This window comes from Melospiza melodia, chromosome 2, assembly GCF_035770615.1.
Source record: "Melospiza melodia melodia isolate bMelMel2 chromosome 2, bMelMel2.pri, whole genome shotgun sequence".
NCBI classification, from domain to species: domain Eukaryota; kingdom Metazoa; phylum Chordata; class Aves; order Passeriformes; family Passerellidae; genus Melospiza; species Melospiza melodia.
Window position 1 is genome coordinate 22,787,133 of NC_086195.1, and position 15,530 is coordinate 22,802,662.

General features: G+C 34.7%; 1 protein-coding gene across 2 annotated transcripts in view; it reads left to right on the plus strand.

The window, feature by feature from the left end:
- NLGN4X (neuroligin 4 X-linked) overlaps positions 1-15,530 on the plus strand; it is a 162,762-nt gene that overhangs the window by 129,545 nt on the left and 17,687 nt on the right. The window lies entirely within an intron of this gene.

Here is a 15,530-nt window from a genome sequence, read left to right on the forward strand (position 1 = left end):
GTGGATGAGAGGAAGTTATTCCATGTTCTCCCCTTTACCCATAACTCAGATCTGGAATATAAATAATTTATTGTTGTTTACCACTCATGAGGAGTAGTTTTGCAAGAATTTTTCCCTGGAATTTTGAGGGGTATAGTCCTCATCTATAATGGAATCTGTACAAAACTCTCATTGCATTGTTAATTATACTTTTGTGTGATGTATTTGTACTTATTTCTCTTGTCAAAGTTTGTTTCCAAATTGTTGATTTTATAGTGACTTTCCCATTGACTCCCCTCTGTTTAGGACTGATCATGGCAACTTAGTAATATCACAAATATCTTTATGTAAAATATAAAATACATTTTATGGAAGAGATAATCACTATATATGTATATATAACATATATTACTGTATTCTGCTTTGGTATATTCTGATTGAAGTATTTCTTTGAAATTTTCATTTAATACTAATATTACTTTTTATGAACTTTCAAGTTTGGGTCATTTTCTCAGAAATAATTCTCATTCTTTAATTCCTGTGATCTCGTTTACTTACCTGTGAAACTTTTTAGACTGGCAAAGTTTACTCTGGAAGGAATGTTGTGCTGTGCTGCTTCCCCTGAGGTCTGATAGATTTGGTCACTGCCAGACACAATTTGGTTACTGCAGACACTGAAAATGCTGGTTAAAAATTAATTATTTTTTCTCTTTTCTTCATTCCATAACATGTCTCTACATCTCTTGGTTCTTTGAAAGAGTTGAAATCAAGTTTAACATACAGATTTGAACCATATTATTTTTTAAGTGATTTACATTTGTAGTCTATCTGTCTTCATAATGGTGCCTTGTTTAAATTAAATCATTATTTTTATGTTTTAAGTTCTTTTTCTCAAAAAATCTACTAGAAAAGGGTAAATTTCTGTGTGAAATAGTTTTGTTTGCCTCAGCGGCTGGAGGAACATATAAATATGAACATTCATAGCATATCAATTATATATTTATTAATTCTGGTATATTCATGGCTCAGTAGCAACACAAAATGTGTTACAGTGTTTCTATTAATAAAAATTACTGATTTGAAAGGAATATGGAATTCTATTCCCCTCCTCCAATCACCCTGAAATGTGTTAAAAACCTAGTCTATGAATTTTTTCTCTTTTTTTCTCAGAATATGATAAATATTTTATAAAAATTGAGTCTTCATTAGAAGAAGGTAATCCTCAAGTACACTTGTGGTAACCCAGCATCCGTGTAGAGGACACCAGGAAAACTGGGTTAGCTGTAGTATGCATTCAGAGGAAATCATAGGCAAATACCCACTTTGTTATGAAACCTAAAATTTTCCTTCTAGATGGAATTACTGGGTTTTTTGTTGCTGTAATGAAAAGCAAACATCTTTCAAAGATTTTGAGGGAAGCACAGCTTCTTATAGAACTGTTGATTTAATGGCATAACACAAGGTAGCTGAACTGCCATCCTAAACAAGGACAAGATGAGTGAATAAACTGTTCTGTTTTGTTGCATAGCTGATTGGAAGTTGCCGTATGAAAATCACTGTTTTATTATAGACCAAAAGCAGTGCCCATTCACAGCATTGTGATCATCTGTCTCTGTTTCTGGAAGTGAAACTGAATACATTCCAGTGGCTGGCCTCTGGTATAATCAATAAAAGAAGGGAAGGGAGGGGAAATTTGGTCAGGAAAAAATAGCTTAAAATGAAAGAGTTGCATGTTAATAGAAAGATGGAAGGGAAAGAAGAATTCTTTCTTGTAAGAAAAGAAGGTTTCGTCTATGTAAAAAATTGAAATACTTAATGAAGGGGTCAAATCTGATGAGGGATTTCTTATGCTATAACTTTGCCTAATGCTGCCAATCTAATTCTCACTCTAAGGATATTCCCCAGCAACTGATGCTGGTGAGTTCATAGTTAGCTATACCATTCAGTAGTTGTACACAGGGCTTTATATGTACTTTTTAATGGTTCTGCAGCAATTTAAAATTAACCATCTCTTGGTCACAGACTAGAATATAAACTTCACTTTCCTTCTTTATTGGTGGATTGAAAGATAATTTCTGTGTGTTGAAAATGTGATAGTATAGTCATAATATTTTCAAAGTTGCCTTTCAGTAGGCAGTGGTGGTTTTTTATGGAATAAAATACTTCCTCACATAGATTTTGTGCTACTAGATCTGTTCTTAGAAGGATTATATCAACATCATGGGCTCACCTTCAGATTAAAGTATCAACAATACTTGTTCTTTTGAAAAAGCCTTCCATGTTTATATCTCATTTGAATTTGTCTCAGTTTAGCTTACTGCCTTTTTGTTGTTGTTTTTGAGACTTTTTTTTGCCAAATAAGTGAGTTTTTGTGATCATAAATGTATTTTTACATTGAAATTAAGTTCTATCTCAATCTTTTTGCAAAAACCTCTGCAGACTTGTATTCCAAAATCCAAAGAATGCAATTTCATTATATATGTATGCCTTAAATGAGGTAGATGCCTGTAGGTAACCTTAAGATTGAAGAGATATCTAAAGATCTAACTCAACTCTCTACACTGACAGTATTTGAAACTAAGAGAGACAAATCTTACTTTTTTCTGTTCTCCTAAAATCCTGAATTTTTTGGCTCATTCTTTATCCACACTGTTAATCTCTTAAAATAAAAACCTCAGAATGGATTACAGTGTTCCTCATAGGGATGAAGTCATCTCTCTTTTCTTACAAACTGCTTCCTCCTTAAATATCCAAAGATAGCACTGGTTTATCACACTGGAATCTTCTCTTCAGTTGCTCTAAAAAATTCCCCAGCCCCTTGGGACTTTTCTAGTCATTGATTTGTAGGTTACTGCCCATTGCTCCTCTCACATTCACATACTTTCCAAAGCTATGGCTTCCATTCCATGCTCCTGTGTAAATCTGTTTTTTGCTCTGGATAAAGAATTTTTTATCAAGGAAAAAGAGCAGAATACTAAGTGTATTTGTAGCTTGCTGCCTGGGTGTTTCATCCCCTTTAGATCAGTAATCTGTAAGATTTATCATCTGTGATTTTCTATTTACTTTCATTAATGAAAATATTTGCTTTGTAACATGCTGAATTAGAACTGGAAGCCATATTCTTCTTTATTCCATTATTAATTCTAAAAGTGGCTTTCTGTGCCTTGGGTTTTCAGTTTCTCTACTTGAGTTTCTTCATTTGCAAAACAAGAGTAATCTTATTTTCTTACTTTCAGAGGCAGGGCTCCAATAAATTACCATGACATGAAAGAAAATCAAAATGAAGCAAAACCAAACAAAAGAAAAATAAACAAAGAAAAACCCCAACCAGACAAAGAAAAATCCAAAATATTGGGAAGAGATAAGAGGTGAAAAGAAGGCAGGACAGAGTGAGATAAATGTAATCCTATCACAGAAATTGCTCCGTAGACCTACAGTCAGCAAAGGCTAGTTTGACTAGAGAGCATTTATACACAGCTGTAAGTCTCTGCCACACCTTTTTCATCAGTTTCTTTTCCAGAAGAGCAAAGCTGTAGGAATTCATGCTCCTGTACTACTGTAACCTTAATTATCTGAGCAGTAACAGAAGGAACACTGACATAGACTTCTGGTAATTTAGGACAAAATCCCTTTATATTATTCTGTCAAAAAAAAAAAAAATCTGTCAGGTTTTTTTTTTAACCCAACTTCGTACAATCTATTTCACTTGATATGAAATTAGTCTTAGGTTCTAAAATTTGGTGTAAACGTGTTTTTTTTTTACCTCCAAATTATGAAATTAGAAAGTTGTGAGCCTGGAAGTACAAGGCAACTTGACACTCAGATTTCTATCCCTCTGTGTAGCTCAAAAATTCTATTAAAAGGAATGGATGTGACCTCAAGTTTAAGACCCTAGAAGCAATAACAGTGGTGCACTAACAAGAAAGTAAAAATCCTCAGCTCATCCTTTGAAAATGAAGAGTCTTGTATCCATCTATTTTCTCATTGTAATGAAGACTGTATATATTGAGATTTATGCTTTTTAGGGGGTATTTTGAGTACTTGTGTGGGTTTGTGTGTTTGTAAATGTGTATGTTAAATATTTCAGAACAAGAAAACATTAATAATATGCTGAACTTCTGTCCAGGAGGTTGGGTATTTCCTGATTCTCAGATGCTATGTTTGGTATCAAACTAAACACAAAAAATATATCTGCACTGATGTTATGTTCCTAAAGCTCTCTCTCAGGAGGATATTGATGCAATTAAAAATCTTGGATAAAAATAGAGGAAAAAAAAATAAAAACTGTGAAAGGGCTGAATGACCCACTTAGAAACATATTTGGTGACCTGCCATGAAATAGTTAGAGGATGAAAAAGGCACCGTAAAAAATTCTGCATCCTGTTGGGAGCCCTGATATCTTCAGTAAGAATATCAGTACAAAGACTTGTTTTCACAGACAAATAGTGCTTGTGAGTCATTCCTTTGGTTCCAAAATAGCACGCAAGCAGAATTGTCTCTGTTCATAGTGCAATAAATTCAGCAAATGGTGACAAACAACTCACCAGCTTACATAAAAGAACAGGCTAGCCAGGGCAAGTTAAAAGTTTTATTAATTGTTAGGTAAAATACCAATTGCCACAAACTGTTTTACTTCTATTAATGTATTCTGTATATATTTGCACTGCAAAAGCAAAGCCCTCTGTATATTACAAACTGTGCAGAGCTAAAACGAGCTTTCTAAAAATAGGCTGAAAATTATTTATAAAGAACATATTCTATAGTAAGCAGTGCTGGAAATCCTTTCTGGAAAGTTTAATTTAGATGTATGTAGTCATGTTGGGATGTTTATTTGGTAGCACTGCCTGTTGGTTACTTGTGTTTGATGAGATGTTGAACCCAAACACTATCTCTATGGTCCTTGAGGATGCCTGACTTCATATTTAGTATCTATTCTACAAAAGTAGTGTTTATTAGTAAGGCAGTCGATGGAGAAAGATAGGCAGCTCTGGAGACCATAGGCAAGACTGACTTTTCCTTAGTCAAGTTTTTCCTAATTAAGACAAAGCAACCATCCTGCAGGAGGCAGACACTGCTGGGAGCCTTCCCCTTAGGAGCTGGTGAGGCTTGCATTCAGGAGCAGGCAGTGTGAAAAACAGGTATTTCTCATCTTATCTTGATAGTGTTCATACAAGATGTAGAAATCTATTTTACAAACTTACTCCTCCCCAAAAGAGATATTCCAATTGAGGATAGAATTTATCTTTCTGGTGAACTAGAGCGACTTCTGGTGAACTAGACATGTTAGAAAAATCATAGGGCCATAAAACAAAGAGGCAAAAGGAAGCTGTGTGCAAAAATAATTAAAAACTTTAAGAGAAGGGAAAATAATTAAAACTAAACAAATAATTTTATTTTATTTATGTTTCATTTGAATTATTATTTAAATTCCCATGGGAAAAAAGACCGCAAACCAACACTTTGAGACAGCCCAGAAAGTAGATTCTGAAACTTTCCCCCATACAGAAATTTTTTTTGTTACATTTACTTTTCTAGCAATAAATATCACTTAGTGGGTTGAAATGTTTGACAAAAGACAGATTTGTATTTTTCAGATTGTATTTAATGAACACTAAATACACACACACATGTGTGCTCGTGTGTTTATATGTGTTTAAAAATTCCACTGGAGACCAATATGTAGATAAACATAAGGGAAAAAAAAGTGCAGTTCAAATTAAAAAGAAGTGAGGGAATTACAATTTCTGTGTAATACCCAGAAATTATGAAGTTCTGTGAACGTATGTGAAATAATGAGTTAATCTATTAATTTTCACTTGATGATGACCATTTTAAATCAGATCAGATTTGGAGAAACTGTATTTCTTTAAAATTATAAATTTTAAATTGGAAAACACAACTTTAGATAATTGTGTGAGTTGCATGGATGCAAGATGGATGGATGCAAGATGCTTTGAGTCATATTTATGTCCAAATAAAACCAGACCAGTAAGTAAAGCTATAATTTTGATTGCTATAGTTTGTTGTTTTCTCTTTAGTCTAGTGAATGGACATAATAATCCATTTGTAAAAGAGCAGGTGAGATGCTTTGAATGTAAAAGACAGACCATAACATCCTTGTGGAGTTGTAGGTATCTTCAGCAAGAATGTTTTTCTTGTCACAAGCAATGGTAACAAAAAAGAGCAAAGAAGGTTAAAGAAAATACTAGAATAAAGAATTATTTTAATCTCTGATTGCTTTGTTTGTTCATGTGTATTAGTTATATAAAATAGCCTTCTGATCTGTATCTAGGCAACATGAAATTGCTCCATTTTAATAGTAAGGTATGAATGTAAATAATCATTTTAATAGGCACATACTGTAGAAGAAATAAATTACTGGTTTACCCTTCTGTAAAAGGTAAAGAGAAGCAAAAATTGCATTTTTTGAATAAAGATTCAACAATAACTAGATTTATGAAAACCTTTCAACAAAGTACACGCTTAAATATGAATAAATGCTTTCAATTTGTGTCTAATGATGTAACTTGAAGAAACTTTTCTACACAGTCACCCTCACTTTTGCTTTTCTTCACTGGAAGAAATAATTTCATTCCTATCAATGCTTTACCTAGACAGACGAGAAACAGTGACTTCTGGGAATCCAAATATGAAAATTAATTCCCAGTGCTTCCACCCCCCCAGTTTATTTAACACTTCACAGCATTGTATTGTATTTCTTGTCAGTATTCTTTAGAAGCAGGATAGAATGAAATGGAACAAAAAATGTTGTGTCTGGTCATTCCTAACTATTCTTCCTTCTGCTGAACATTAATCTAGGGACAGATAACATCCAGCAGAAGTGCTTTTGGTGTGGTGAATGCTTTTTTTCATTAACTCTCAGAGGACTGAGAGTCTTAATTTGAGGATTATGTTCTTGTATACATGATAATAGAGAGAAATATGAAGTATGAAGATGCAGAAACCAGCCCGAAGAGCTCAGCCAAAACTGCAGAATGTGAATTCCTAGCCCTCAGAACTGTTTTCTAAAGAAGTGATTATTTCTATTACATTCACTTGTTGAAAATAATAAATAGAAAATTATTGGTTCTATAACACTATTTTGAAACACTCAAAACTTGAATACTTAGCAGTGTCTAACATTTTTTTTCTCCACAATAACATCTGTTTCATAACCAGAAGAATTCAGGAGGAAGACAACAAAGTCCATATACTCAGCATTTATATTTCATAAAATAAGATTAATGTGTGCAAATCCAGAAGCAATTTGGCCTTTTCAGTATATTTAATACATCTTTTAGAACTGTCTCTCTTAGTCTTTTGCTATGTTAAACAATTTGAAAGCATCCAAATCATTCTAGGAAATAAATATTTTTGGCTTTATAAACAAATTAAATCAAAGCTTTTCAGGCATCTCAGATACATCTGCTACGAAGAATCATTTCAGAAGATCTGTCTTTTTCTCACTGGAGTAACCAAAGCAAAGTCTGGATACAGTCATATTACCAGATTATAAAATGCATCCACATTTTCTTTTGCTGCACATTGATTTCTTTCTTCAACACTTATGCCTTCTACTGATGGTTGGTAATTATCATATTCTTACAACAACTTTGCTAGAATTTGAGCCCTGAGACCTCTTAGCTTTGCTTGTTTTGTAGAGAATCTCAGTTGCCTTCAAACACATTGAGGATCATTTGGAGCAGAAATTAGCAGAGGCTCAATTTTTAGTAGTGATACATTGAGTGCAGGTGAATCAAGAGTGTTTGCTGCTCTAATGCATGTCAGCTACGGCCAGGAGAGCTGGACTGATTCCACAGGAATGAGATTCATCTGGGAGATTTTGACAGCATGTTTCAGTTTCCTAACAGAAGGGGTAGCACAAATTACCAAAGCACGGGAGCTGCTGTCACAGCCTCACCCAGCCCTGACAGACAGCAGCGCTTTGGGCAGCCATCCCTCTGACCTGCTCTGCTTCCCAAGCGGGTTCTCTGCAATTTCCATCCCTCTTGTACTTTCTTTAGAGTAGTAACTGATCACCTTCTTCCCTGCTCTTTCCACACCACCCTGCAGGATTGGAAGGTGAGTCTGGCACCCTTCTGCAGGTGCCTCCCTTGCACCACTGGTGGCACATATTGGGAGGAGCTGAGGTGGAGCTTGTCATGCCCTTTAAGATAATTCCTGTTAAACTCTTCTTGTCCTGTGAAGAGTGATTGTTTAGTGGCTGATTAGAGTAAGACTGTGACTCGGTGCTTTAATTTGGCTTCTGGAAAAGGTGGTGGTTTTTTGGTTTTTCTTTCTCTTTCTCTCTTCTGTCTATAACAGAAGATCTTCTGGAGACTAATCTTCCTTTACAAAAGTTCACCCCTGTGAGTAGAGTCTCCCTACAATTCATATCTCTGTCTGAGATGCCAAATGATTGATAATGTGAATATTTTATAGCAACTGATTTAGGACTGAATTAGTTTGCTTTTGAAATGTGTTGTTTTGAGTACAGCAGCAATAAGCACTGGGGAGACAAGGTGGAGGGTATCCCCAAAAATCCTATCTGACACTTGGAAATTGTCACTTCATCATTTCCAGTGGTCTCCCAGAAATCACCAAAACTTAATCCATCCTGGAGAAAAAATTAAGAGCTAGAGCACAATTTGGAGATACTTAGAAATCCCAAAAACTGTTCTAAAGACAATTCTAGCTTATTCTCTCTATTCAAGTATTCTTTATTCAAGTTTTCTCACATGGTCTGCAAATCACTACAAATTTTGTTTACAAATGCATGTGTAAACAAAAACAGTGTAATAACTGAAACCATCACTATTAGCTGAACAAAGGGTATCCTGAGGCTCATAAAAAAACCCCAAACCAATAAAAAGGATAATAGTAATTCATTACTGTTAACCTTTACAGTGATTTAGTGCTATAAAGCATATATTATTAATCAGAGAAACACAGAAGAAAGCACCAAAACCCAAACCCAAGAATAAATATATTAGTGAGGAAAATCCCACATTAGCTGAAACATTAAATTAAACAAATCTAATCAACATTTCCTTTTCTAAATTATAAATGTAATAATTGAAAATCTAATTCCTCCCTAAGGGCCATAAGTAATTCCATTAGGAAGCTGTTATATACCACTTAAGGAAGTTTGTGTGATGCCTATGAAATGGTAGCTGTACTACCACAAACTCAGCTATCAACAAGTGACTCATTAAAATGTCTAAAATCTAAATGTTGGTTCTTTCATCTTATTTTAAAGAATAACTTTAACTCCCTTGTTTTACAACTTTTAAAATTAAATTACATCCCCAATGACATGAAAAATAACATACAAAGACAATTGGAGCTCTGGAATTTGTTTTGTCTTTCTGCTTAAGGAAAGGCCATGGAAAAGTACTGGGGAAAACAGCTACTAATACAATAGGTGTCAGAGTTATAAATATATGTGGAATAATACAAAGAACATATAAAAACAAGGCAAAACCCAAATAGCATCACTTTAGAAGTGGAGATTGTGCCATAGGTGTAGAATACTGTACTGGGAGAGGTAGGAATTAAGATTCCTAACATGGGGATTAAGGATTGAATTAAGTTTCTTCAGAGCAGCCCATATGATGCTGTGGTTTGTGTCTCTTACTAATGTAGTCCTGATAACAGACTGATGCTGTGGTTGTTGCTGAACTGTGCTTACACAGATCCAAGGTTTTTTATTTTTCCCATGCTGCCTGGAGACAATGAGTTGGAGGCTGACAAGAGTTTGGGAGGGTGAGCAAGGAGCAGGACAGTGGACCCACATTGACCCAGCAGATGTCCCACGGTGTATCATCACACAGAGGACACAATGCCAGAGGAAGAAGTGGGGTGGGTCTGGCTTCCAAGTAGCTTCACTCTGCTTTTGGGAGGTTCACTCTGCTTTGGCAAGGCTTCACTCTGCTTTTGGGAGGTGTCAAATGTCATTCTTTCCTTTAGTTACTTTTTTCCCGTTTCTTTCACTTATTGTGCTTTGTCTCAATCTACAATTTTTCTTGTGCTTGTTTTTTCTATTTCCTCATCTGAGAAGAAAGAGTGTGTAACTGCATTAATGCTTCATAGGTAGTCATGGCATATATTTCTTTTTCAGTGCCTTTGGATTTGACTGTCTAGATCAGTGATTATGAAATATTTTCAAATCGTAGGCTGATGACACCAGATATTTATTAGTCTTTCCTTTAACACACACACACTTTTTTTTTTTTTTTGGCAATAACATTCCCAGAGCTGTTAATTTGCTGCTAATCAAGCTGTTAACAATGTATTTAACAGTAATCTTTTTTACTGAACCTGCTGTTTTATTGATTGTATATTATACAATGGCAGGTTAACTTGTGAATGTTCAGTTAAATGGTAGGTAAGAAGACAGTAGATCGGTAAATGTGCTCTGAAATGTTTGATGCTGTCATCATCATTTATCATATTTTTTAAAAAAATCTACATTTTTAATGATTGGCAAAATCTTCTTCAGTGACACTTCCTATAGAGTTATGTGCTTCTCATCATGAATAATAACAATAGAATTGAATAATGTGCATATCTTAAATCTCTAATATTTTAGATAATACTCATTGGCCTAACCTCGTTGCACAATAGCTTCAGAGCATTTTACAATGAACAAGGCAAATTTAAGAGCAGTTTAAGTTTAATCTACTAATTTCAATTAGATTCCTTAAAAACATTTCATTGTAGAATATCATAATGGCTTGACTGAAGGAAACTGTTGATCTCCCTGGTGTTCCGATAAATTTATGTTAAGAAGCTTTTCCCAGTTTAGAAATATGCATAAAAGTAGGTTTTAAATCTTGCTAAAATGTATCCTGTTGTCTTTTCTCATTCTTTTAGTGCTAAGTGTTCTTATGCACATTTATTATCCAGAACATTTTCAAAAGACTTTTATATATTTCAGAGTTTTCCTGTATTGTAAAAAAGCAGATTTTAGGTTTCAGTACTGAATCAATATAGAAACAAATAATAATCTCACCTCACCATCACTGACCTATTATTTTGTACTGCATGTAGTAATGAGATTATCTTTCTAAACAAACAGATTTATGCTTTACCTTCCCAGTAGAAGTAATTGAAAAGAATCCATCAAGGCAGAATCAGAAGAGACTGTTTTCTTAAGCCCAAGCTAGAAAACTGAATTAAAATCACCCCTGTACTTTAGCATAACCTATACCCTCATATAAAAACTGTAAGCTGAGTTATCTTCACTGCTTGTTTCTCCTAATTTACCATAATGTGAGTTAAAATTTAAATGAGTGCTACTTGCAGCTGGATATGGTAAATAGCCAGAGCATGCAGAAATTCCCTTTTATGACCACTGCCTTAGAATCACACACTATCCTACTTCTTAAGTTTCTGAGTATTAAAACATTTGATTTGGCAGAGAACCTGCAAGTTTCAAACCAATTTGCAGCTGGAGGAAAGGCATTGTTGTTTTGCTTTCAGGATGAAGATGTCTCTGTGTAACATTATTTCTGCACAGACCCATACATAGACAGTTGGGAGCCCACTCTTTTTTTTTTTTTTTTTGGCTATAGGTAAAAATTTCAGGTGCAGCTGTGATGCTTACTCAGCTTTGCATATGCCAGTCATGCTGCAGGATTTTGGGTTTTTTTCTGCTAACCCTGTGCCAAGGACACCATGTCTCTATCTTGCATCTCACCAGCTTTTCAGTAATGTTGACATCATACTGTTAATGGACATAGAGTCAAAAAACCCCAAAAAATGTATAGTTATATTGATTCCAACAACGATATCATCCAGCCAAACATCCTCCCTCCTAACACTATCGGGGATGTTTGGGAATGGTAAGGGAAGGGCAAGTGTAGGACATTTATAGGATAGTTCCCTCTAATGCTTCTCTATTCTCCAACTATTTATATTTCAGGGTCTTCCTGAGCAAGCTGTAGTCTCTATTTTCTCAAAAATCCCCAGTGATTTTTACTTGGCATTTGAACTGGTCCAGTTTTACAATGGTAAATATGATAGGTACAGACAAAATCTATTAGAAAATATGAAGGCTCTGCTGTATGCTTGCCATTTGCTCTTTGCTTTGAAATGGCCTGACTCTGGTATTTCACAAATGTAAACAAAAAAGACATGACTGTACTCTGAAGCACAGTCTCCAGTATCTTATTTATATTGCTTATGTCATAGTTCTGATCAGTTGCTGTACAAATCAATCTTTGTATGTCACCTGACAAACAAACTGAAGCAGGCTATTGGACAGCAATAGGAAAATTATGAAAATATCAATTTTATATTATGAAAATACCAGAAAATGAAGCAGAGGCTTAAAAAAGAGGACTTAAATAGATCAAAATGCACTAACTTGTTGATTTTCTACAGATTTCCCAGTGATTAATTTCTTGTTGTGACATCTTGGCTGTTTATTGTTTCTTACTAAGTTCGGAATTTTTTTTGTCTGAGGGCTGTTCCTCAGAAATGAAACATTTTGTTTTTAAGAAAACCTCTGAAGGGCAGAAGTTGAAGCAAAAGTACTTCATTTACAAAGAAAAGTATGTTTCATTTCAAGATATACTTTCAGAATTGATTGTAGTACCTAGTAAAATTAATGGTAGAATCAAGTTTCATTTTTCATTATTTATATTTTCCCTTCTTAAATAGAAAAGAAATCAAATACAATTGATTGAATTTCTGATTTTATTTAAATCTGAGAGTCAGTGAAGTTTACCAGTAGCAAAATGTATTTGTAAGTTTTGATGCCATTTTGAGCCAGTAATATAATACCAGATTTCACCAAGGCAACTTCATCTGTTTCCACTGGGAAGCACTCCCCCAACTTGGGGGTTGGAAAGGAGGGAGAGAGAGAGGGGAAAAGGCACAAACCAGCAGAGTAATATTCACAGTTGAAATTCAGGCTTTCAGACAGCTATGAAATTGATTTTGTATGTATTAGGCCCATGGGGCCAAAATATGAAGATAAAGAATGGACTTTTCCTGCAGTGATGTAGTATTGGGTATTGCCGTGTGCAAAATGTCAAAGGGAAGTTGTGTAATTTATTTTTTTAAATAATTTAAAAAGAATGACAAAGTAGGTCATATAAATTTGAAAATGAAAATTACTGCCAGATTGCAGTTATCTTGGTCATTTTATTTATCTCTAAGGGTGAAATCATAGTTCTCAGATAATAATTTGCAATCTTTAACATAATGGTGCAGGGGTTTTCTCCATTACCTTTTTTTCTTCCTAAATCTGTGTGTGTTAAATTGAACTCCTGTGGTTTGGAAAATATGATTTTTATCCTGACCATGGTTACATTGTTGTTTTAATTCACATCAAGAGTGTATTTCCGCAGAAAACCTCAGTACTGTCACCGCTCCTTGCACATTGTTTCACATTGCAGAGAGTTAATTACAGCTTGGGCTCTTCCAGGTGAGCTTCAGCTGGAAGATGTCCTGCCCCTTATGTCCATAAGAAGTCATTCATTCAGCCCATGGCAATAGCTTGGTCATGGTAAAATAAAGGACATGAAATATGTACAGTGGAGAGGCAGTCCACCCATTTCTTTGGACTGACTCTTGAAGGTCTGCCAGCCATACTGGGGATGTGTAGGCATGGCCTCCAACCACTAGACAAGCCTGGAGCTGAGCAAAATTAAACCCTTTGGGTGGATTTTATGGATATTTTTTCTTCTACTTGTCCCAGTGGGTCTTTGCATAGCATTTTAGTAGTAATGGGGAAATATCACCACTAGTATGTTGGGGCTTGGTATCACAGTAAGATTTCTGTAGCATACGGGAAAACCAACCATAAAGATAAAGCTAGGGATTTCTTTTTGTCTAAATGTGATCTAAAGGAGCTTTGTGTGTAGCTTTGTGTATTCACTGTGTTATCAAAACAGTGCAAGTGACAGCATGTGGCTTTTGAGTAGCATTTTTAAAGGTTGTAGAAAAGGAAAATTCCCAGCAATGTCCATTTGCAATCTTTTTCTCCATCATGATTTCTATCTAGTAGTCTAAAACGAAAGAATTTTACTTGAATGCTTTCCTTCATAGAGTCAGAGAAAAATAACAGTTATTTCAGGAACTTCAGTTTAAAGACACATTTTTTTTTCTCTTCACTGAAGCAATATAGAAAAATGCCAAAAAAAACCTTAGTGTTGTGTATATCTGGACAAATAGTTACTATTTGCCTGAATTTCTTCAAATAGCTTTTTGATCTGGTACTCAGAGCATGAAAGAAAATATATCCTTGGCAAGAAAAGACAGATTTATGAATTCAGTTTGTGTAATGTGGGGCTGACTCTTTGCCATGGTGATTAGTTTTTAAATTAAGAAAATTTGTTCTTGCAATTAATGAGAATCAGCAGACAACTGTGGAAACAGAAAAAAAAAATACTTCATCTTTTGAACATTAGATATTCATTGACTGCAGCTTTACCAAGTTCACCTTTTAGAACATTTGGTAAGAATTCAAAATTAAGAAGTTCAAACAGCTTTAGTTTGATGCTGCTAGTAGAACTAAAACTGGTTTCGGCTCTGAATATTAATTACCATCCTGCTTTAAAGGTTACAACCCTTCCTTTATCCAATGGATGTCATAGTTCTGATTGAATAAAGCCTTAATTATAGAGTATTATAGAATATTACAGTGAGCTACAGCAACAAAGCCAGCAAGTGGATTATTCTTTCTTTGACAGGCTTATAAAGATAATAAAGGCATGTGAAAAAAAAGAAAAACACATCTGTTAAAAAAATAAATTGAGACAATTATGGATTAAGAGTGTTTATTTTTTCTCCATTTGCACAGAAGAGAAAAAAAGGTTACTGCCATTCTTATGACTGTGCTTTCCATTAGTAGAGGCTTTTTAAATGAAAAAGCTTTATCATGTTACTTAGCAATATGGATATGATTTGAATTCTGCTTCGTCCATTATGTGAATACCTTCCTTCATGTGTATTTTCATTTTTCGTATAAACAAAAAAAATTATTACAGCCAATGCAAAGAGATCTGTTCCCCTTTACCAAAGCCTGGGAAATGTACTGCAAAGTCTTTTTTTCCCTAGGGACCTAGGACTCACCTTCCAGTCAGGAGCATGGAGGTCTTGTTACAGTAGGCTCACATGGTTTATGATAACAGACTCTTTCATTTCCAACTGCACCACATCATAAATCTTCTGTGTCCTGGGTCACCCTTCTAGCAAATATTTCTCAACTGATAATTAGCTGGAAAAAACTTGCCAAGCGATTTCCTTGTTTTGTCTTGGACAGCTGTCACTGGTGCCTAAATTAGTAATGTCCATCTGAAAACTTCCACATGCTGTAAGGTATTTCTAATAGACTTGTGACTTTGCAGTTGTCTAACAGGAAAAGTTGTCTAACAGCAAAGGGAGTTAAAGAAAGGACTGTGAGTACACAACTCAATGTGGTAATTTGGACATAGCACAGGTCTTAACTGTGAATGATAGGCAGCAGGGATAACTGCAATGTTTCACCTTAGCTGGTTTCAAAAAACCAACATTAATCTCAATCCTAATCTTATGGTCAT